General features: G+C 40.3%; 1 non-coding gene across 1 annotated transcript; it reads right to left on the bottom strand.

Annotated features, from left to right (window-relative positions):
• Positions 1-8067: 8067 nt before the first annotated feature.
• On the bottom strand, positions 8068-8142 carry Trnas-uga (transfer RNA serine (anticodon UGA)). Its single transcript has one exon. It is a non-coding gene; the product is annotated as a tRNA-Ser (tRNA).
• Between the last annotated feature and the right edge of the window lie 237 nt (positions 8143-8379).

Raw genomic sequence — 8379 nt, 5'->3', positions numbered from 1 at the left:
CTGAAGAGTTGCATGTTTATTCACTCACACGCATCTCTGCAGCCATCATCTATGGTCTGTGGTGCACAAGTTTTGTAATGCATGGTTACTTTAACCATAGTGGCACACAAACAGTTAACGAACTTAGCCATTTCAGAAATGCTTCCACCCTCAGTGAAAAAGACATTGGTCATGCCCTTGTGGATGTCAGATAAATTGCACCACTTCCACTTTAAAACGTATACTGCACTGTTTTCTGTGTCCACCAACACACTTTATGTACCCTCTGCTGGTAGTGCTGCCACCTGATACCTGTAAGTGGTTATCACATGTTGATGTCTGATATGAGGTGGTGGTCACATTAATGTGACTGGACCATGTGTAAAATACTACTTGATGCTGAGGCCCTTGCAATAAAGTGAGGCTCGAGAGTCTATATGTGTCTAGATCAAGTAGGCTGACTGTTGCCCACATTTCTATCTGAAACTCAAATCAGTCACCCATCTATGACCATCATTAGCAGAACCTACTGGGGCAATGCTCGTGGACCATCAGAGACAGCCTCCAAGTCCATGGGAAGCACAGGGGCCCTGATGACTGTACTGCAACTCACCAACTGTTACAAACTGATGCCAGATGGTCTACTGTTTGGCATACCCCATGTATGATACCTAAATATAGGCATTATTGTCTAATATGCATGAAATGACAACTGGGAAAGGACCACAGACATGCACATCGAGTGGAAATAGATGTGGAATGAGAGGGACGCCAAGAGCTCAAAAAATGTTGCAATTGGGGGTCATGGCTCTTCAACTTAGTTTCACCCACGGAGCTAGCCGCAGGCAAAGATGGGCACTGCCATGACGTCACTACACTCGAATTGTCAATGGTAGTTTTACGTAGTGGCTCAGCAGAAGGCGAGGTTACCCGGGCAACCCAAATGGGCATCAGAGGCTGTTTACAGTTCGCGTATAACTTCACCACTTGCCAGTTGGTGGAAAGTACTTCCCTTGTTGCTGCTGTAAGTTCATGTGATTCAACAATCTGGGCAAATTTGACCTTAGGGTCAGGTGCTAATCCGATGATCATATCCCTAATTAGTGAGTCTACATATGCGGTAGTTAATTGTGGAGACTCAAATTGACACTTGTGTACGAGATCTTACAAGTTGGTAATCCAGGCCACATACAACTTCTGAATGACCTTAAACCATACCACAATCACATGGAATTGATGCCCAAAGTGCTGCATGAGCAACTGACAGAGTTCCTTAAAGTTATGTTTCTCAGGCTTGGTAAAAGGCTTAAAATTTTGCATGATTTTGCACTACCTCAAACTGCTGGGCCATAACAGGGCTGCCATATCTGCTGTATGACAATATGGCTTACCTGGCAGTGCAGCAAGAAATGGCACAGGTAATTTTTCTACCTGTTCATAGAGCCATCAAAACCAGCAAACGGCATCAGGGATTTTGGAGGGGAAGGCTTCTTTGCAGGCACCTGCAACCAGTGCAGCATGAGAGCTGAGCAATTCGAATTCTATTTGAGTAGTTCCTGCATGTGCGTATGCTGCAGCTGCTGTTGTTGATTTTGGAGTCACAACTTTTTCTGCAAGGATTACAAAAAGGCCAGCTATGTGGTACCCACAAAATAACACTATGGGGAAAAGAGAAAAGTGTTGCCACATTTTTTTAGTTGCACGGGTGTGACAATGCTGTGAATCTATATTGTCTAAAGAAATGTCACTACTTTAGCCAAGAGTGGTGTGTTTGGCGCAGAAGCTGGGGAGCTGGATTCCCAGAAGAGGAAAAACTCAACATCCAGGTCAGTCTGTGAGGGAACAGAGAGTCTGAACACCATACAGATTGTAACACAGAGAAAAACACAAAACTTGACCAGTGCAAATGAGCAAAACAACTAGCATGTGGAACTTGGAGCACACACAGTTTGAAAGCCAGCTGCATGTTAGTCCATCTCGTTGTCAGTGTAGGAAATGACTGGCCCAGCCTATAGCTGCTCGCAAGTAATCATCTGGGTCAGCAATTGTGTCCATACTGCGCTTCAAGCAAGCCATCTGGAATAGCTTTCCACACTGCTTTACTGTGATACACATGCCATCTCATCAGTGGCCATATGGATGGCTAGCGGTGGGGATGCAATAAATGATTATAAGTAGGGATATTATGTGATAACAGATCCTTCCTACAATATGTCCAACATTGTAACCTTTATTAGTAATGTTAACTTCTTACTTTCATTACTAGGGCACTGTCTTTTTTACTCTTTGTTCAAGTGGAGGTATGATATTTTTTTCTAGTAAGCAGTATGAAACTGCAAGCTATATACAATGGTCATTCAAACCACTAGCTTTCATACAAGTGTTCATACAAGGATGTAATTGACAAACTTTCACTTTGTTTGTACCCAAAGAATTTATCCCATCTGCTGTCATCCAATACTTCATCAGCCATAATTGGCCTGTAAAATGTACAAATAGAGGTAGATGCTTAAGTGTATATGTATCAATGCCACACAGATGTATTATTAATTAACATATTTGAAATTTTGTACTTGATTTTATTTTTATTTATTTATTTATTATATTTTGGGAGGGGGGATGTTACACATGTTCAAGATAGAGAAGAAGAAAGGCATGCACAAAGTAGATGATAAGAGATGGGAGATGAGCAAAGGAAGTGAAAGAAGAAGAGGATGATTATAATAGAAGGAAAAGGAGAAGGAAAGAAGCGCCAGGAGGAGATGGCTGCAAGGTGCAGCAGAAAAGAAAACGGAAAAAGAAGATGAGGAAAGGAAATTGAAGGAACCAAAGTGGAAGGTGATATTAAAAAGAGGGATGACAAATAATATGTGGCAATTCAGGAGGAATGTCACATAATTTGTGAGGTGATCCTACAAGTGAAAATAAACCGAAAAAAGGCCTATGAAACAAATGTCTGATTTTTTTATCATTGTAGTACTGGACTAGGTTGAGGGCTACACACATTCATGAATTGATATGAAGACAAGTGTGAATATTACTTACCAAACTGCTGTGTAGGGGCTATGGTGGGCAAAATTATGCTTGGACAGATGATTGATCCGTCTTCCAAAAGGTGTGGGAGTGCTCCAACAGATGGCACCACTGTTATGTTGCACTGAGGCTGCAAGATTACCCACTGTGCAATTGTGGGTTGGATCAGTGAGGAGACATGAGGCCATGTATGTATCTTGCTTGAACATTGTTTAATTGAGCACGTCCATTGTGCCCATGAGTACCAATATGGCACATACATTTTCCTCTGCAGAATATACAGACATGTTGTTTGTGTACGGCTACTGTAATAGCAGTGCCCATGCGGCTGTGACAGAATATCAGAGACGTTTCCTGATAAACAAACCTCTGTGCTGAGGTATTTCCCAGGATTTTTCAGACACTACTTAAATCTGGAACACTACCCAGTGTACACGTAACATCAGAACATGAGGCCATCCAGCCAGTTGAAGAAAGGGATGACAGTATTGCAATGGTATAATGGAATACCACCACCAGTGCATGGTGCATTACCCATCATCTCAATATTCCACAAATGCAAGTGTGGCATATGTTACATTCTGAAGACTTGTACCCATTCCTTGTGCAGCCTGTGCAACATCTGCATCCAGGTGACTCAGCAAGCAGACAACAATTTTGTCAATGGTTGGCTTTATAGATGAGGCAACATTTGCAAACAGTGGTATCATGAACACTTGCAATTCCCATATATAGATGATGATGAACCCACAGGACACTACAGAAACGAGATTCCAAATTAGGTTCTTAGTGAACGTTTGGTGTGGTATGATTGATGACCTGGTGATACGGCCCGTATTCCTGCCAAGTTGTTTGGCAGCCGCAACAAACACACATTTCGTATTAGAAGACCTACTTGCACATGTGCAAGACTTGATATCAGAGCAATGATGGTAAATGTATCTGAAACAAGATTGATCACCAATACATTGTACCAGACAAGTATCCCAGTATCTGAATATCACATTTCCTCAGTGGTGGATTGGCTGTGGCGGACTCATTAACTGTCCTGCCAGATCACCTGACCGAACTCTATTAGACTTCTGTGTTTATGGGGCTGTTTAAAGGGGGACGTGGATGCTACAAAGGTGGAAACATGAACAACTTGTTGGTGTCATTATCATTGCTGTTGTTTGCATTAAAACCCACCAAGACGATGTCTGATGTATAACAGAACACATCCTACAGTCCATTGACAATGGAATTGAGATCGATGGGGGACTTGTTGAACACCTCATGTAGGATGGGTCAGTTATCTGTCCCACCATTTTCTGTCCACCAGAGCATCTACACAGCATTTTGGTAAGTAATATTCACACTTAATTACTCATGGATGTGTGTAGTTGTCAACCCTCTCCAGTTCGGTAGTGATCGAAAATCAGGCACACATTCATAATACTTTTTCATTTTATTTTCACATGTAGAATCACTTCACAAATTATGTGACATTCCTTCTGAATCATCCTATATGTACATTAACCCTCCAAGTACAACTGAGGTCAATATGACTCCAGGACCACATTAGAAACATGTATCTCCATTATTTTGTACCTCTTGAGTCAAGTGTATCCAATGACGTTTTGTTCATTTTTATATTAACAACACATTAAAATTTATTCATGGTTTTTCACTAAGTACTACCGAGGTCAGTATGGCCCCAATTTAAATTCTTTGTTTGTTTCTTGAATGTAACATTTATGAAAATAGGATGATGATTGGTATGTTGAACACCTGTTATACGACAAATCAACAACAGTGAAAATATTATCCTCCTTTTATTTTTGTACCCATTGTTAAGGTTTTCTGCCAAAACTGTTGTGCTCTTCCCGGTACCTCTGGGGTCTATATCACCCTATAAGCACATTTTATATCTCCATTGTTTCAAAGCTGTTGTTTTCAAAATATATGATTTCCTCCCTCTTAGTCAGTTGTATCCAATGATGCTTACTTCAGTTTTATATTTACAATGTGTTAAAATTTATTGTGGTCTTTTGCAGTGAGTATGACTGGGGTCAAAACGACCTCAGACTAAATTCCTTTTTGTTTCTTGAATATACCGTTTAAGAAAATAGAATGACAATAGTTACATTGAACAGCTGTAATGTCTGTGTTTGTCTGAGTTCATTAAAATGCTGAGAATATATGTCGTATAAATTAGCTGGGGTCATTGTGACCCCATAAGTACTAAGTGAAGCAAATAAATTCTGGTGGTAAGCTTTTGAGCTCATATGCATTGCAGTTGAGGAACCTTATGCCACATATTCCATGAAGAGTGGACATTCAGTGATTCAATAGCTGTTTCAGTGGTGTGAATATTAGTGAATGGATATCTGAAGTGCAATGGCAAAGGTTTTGGAATATAATTACAGAAACTTTTCTTTGTTTGTGAGTAATGACAGGCAGTTTATTTATCTTTGTCGTACGAAATTTTTAAATTTATATATTAAGATGCAATTGCAGATATATTTGTATGGATGGCAACTGGGCATATACAGATGAGTATATAATTTAAATATGAGTTAATGAATTAATGAAGTTTTCAAGGATGGAGAACAGAATTGCACTGTAGCACAAAATCTTATAATCATTCTCAGATTTCCCATTCTGTCCCTGAATCATTTCAGCCAATTATTAGAATGATTCCTTAAATAAGCCATAGCTGATTCCTTTCTCTATTGTTCTCCAACTCCTTAAGTCTGTTTCCAACGAGTTGAGTGTTAATGGAACTTTCCTTCTTTAAAATGAATCATACATGGTAAAAATATATCACAATCCAGTAAGATTTTGTTGTGACCTATTTGCAGAAAGAAAGAATACATCATTAAGTGCTTTTTCTCTTGCATCAAAGGCAGTGGAAGGTATTTTTAAACATTCATAAAGTGATCACAAAAATAATTAATGAAAGTAGTTCCCAAGTTTAACTTAAGCGTTGTTGTAGACATTATTATTTGCATTTGTATTGTGTTATACTTAAAGCAGTCTTTTGTTTGTTTTTATTGTGTTCTGAATGAAAATGTTGAATGAGTAAATATTAGAAGAATATAATTTATACATAAATGAAGAAACTGTTTGAAGTCATGTAGACATGAATAGTCAAATCATGCAATATTGGAAGAGCTTTGATGTTTTAGAAATTAACACTGTTAGCAAAGAGGATAAGATCGACAACATCTACAGAATGGTAGAGTTAGTTGTGAAATCCAACAGAAAAATTATCACAAAACGGAATGAATGGAGTAAACATGTTGTGTATATGTTGTACCAAGATCCTCAAAGCAAACTTTATTTTATGAAGCAGAGAATATCTGTGCGAAGACTAAGTATGAGATTGTGAAACCTATACAGATGTATCTTAGGTTAAACATAGCAAGCTGGAAGGAGACCTAGCAGAAGATACTCTCACCATAATGTGTTGAAATGCTGTGAGGAAATGAGTTTTGTTTTGCAATGGCATTTGTAAAATATTCTGGTTGCTTGCATGTGTGAATCTTGTACAATATGTTACTTTTTGTGTGATGGTAATATTTGTTTATTGTGGTTCTAATTGACACTGGTACATAGTTCTCAATATTGAGCATTTATTGGATGTTAAATGTTACAGTTATACATTCTCTTTTCAGGTTAATAATGACAGTGCAATAATTGTTTCTCTTCCAAGAAGACAAGGTATAGTTAAACCTGGAGGACAGGTGAAAATACCAGTATTCATCATGACAAATGCTCTGGGAAGGCAGAAAACATCAGTGAGGTTTGTATGTGTGTGTGTGTGTGTGTGTGTGTGTGTGTGTGTGTGTGTGTATGTGTGTGTTTGTTTATTTGTTTGTGGCCATGCTCTCCCATGTGTTTACAGATACTTGCATAGTCATACAATTGTCCCGTTAAGTGTTCCTTCTTACTCTCTTTGCTATTGCATAAATAATTTCACCTAGATGTCCCAGTATATGTTCCAATTTCTCACCCCTAGTCCACCTGTTTAGCTGAGCGGTAACGTGTTTACGTACCATGTAGCGGGCCTGGGTTAGATTCCCAGTCAGGTTGTAGATTTTCTCCACCCGTAGAGTGGGTGTTGTGCTGTCCTCATCATCCTTTGATCACCACCATCAACATGCAAGTCACCAATGTGGCATCACCTAAAATAAGACTTGCAACACAGTGGCTGAACTTCCCTGGAAGGGGCCTCCTGGCCAACAGTGCCACATGATCATTTAATTTTTTCTCATTTATACACAATCAAAGGAAGATTAAAGAATATATTGTTACCATTCAAAAGCAGATACAACTGGTGATACTAACAATTGGCTTCCACTGATGCAATGGAAAAAGTGGTTGTAGGAAACAATATTAAACAGAATGAGATTCTCACTCTGCAGCGGAGTGTGCGCTGATATGAAACTTCCTGGCAGATTAAAACTGTGTGCCCGACCGAGACTCGAACTCGGGACCTTTGCCTTTCGCGGGCAAGTGCTCTACCAACTGAGCTACCGAAGCACGACTCACGCCTGGTCCTCACAGCTTTACTTCTGCCAGTATCTCGTCTCCTACCTTCCAAACTTTACAGAAGCTCTCCTGCGAACCATGCAGAACTAGCACTCCTGAAAGGAAGGATATTGTGGAGACACGGCTTAGCCACAGCCTGGGGGATGTTTCCAGAATGAGATTTTCATTCTGCAGCGGAGTGTGCACTGATATGAAACTTCCTGGCAGATTAAAACTGTGTGCCCGACCGAGACTCGAACTCAGGACCTTTGCCTTTCGTGGGCAAGTGCTCTACCAACTGAGCTACCGAAGCACGACTCATGCCCGGTCCTCACAGCCTTACTTCTGCCAGTATCTCGTCTCCTACCTTCCAAACTTTACAGATGCTCTCCTGCGAACCATGCAGAACTAGCACTCCTGAAAGAAAGGATATTGCGGAGACACGGCTTAGCCACAGCCTGGGGGATGTTTCCAGAATGAGATTTTCACTCTGCAGCGGAGTGTGCGCTGATATGAAACTTCCTGGCAGATTAAAACTGTGTGCCCGGCCGAGACTCGAACTCGGGACCTTTGCCTTTCACGGGCAAGTGCTCTACCAACTGAGCTACCGAAGCACGACTCATGCCCGGTCCTCACAGCTTTACTTCTGCCAGTATCTTGTCTCCTACCTTCCAAACTTTACAGAAGCTCTCCTGCGAACCATCTCCATATTGGAGATGGATCTTGCAGGAGATCAGTGGAAAAAAGAAGTGCTTCTAACACAGTGCATAATTATATGGAAAATGATACTTCTGGCAGAGTGTAAATGAGTTAGAAATGATGGTAACCAAATAGTAGAGATATTGAGTCATT

This window comes from Schistocerca cancellata, chromosome 5 (assembly GCF_023864275.1).
Source record: "Schistocerca cancellata isolate TAMUIC-IGC-003103 chromosome 5, iqSchCanc2.1, whole genome shotgun sequence".
Taxonomy (NCBI): Eukaryota; Metazoa; Arthropoda; class Insecta; order Orthoptera; family Acrididae; genus Schistocerca; species Schistocerca cancellata.
The sequence above is the reverse complement of the archived record's forward strand: the minus strand, read 5'-3'. Positions and strand labels throughout refer to the sequence as shown.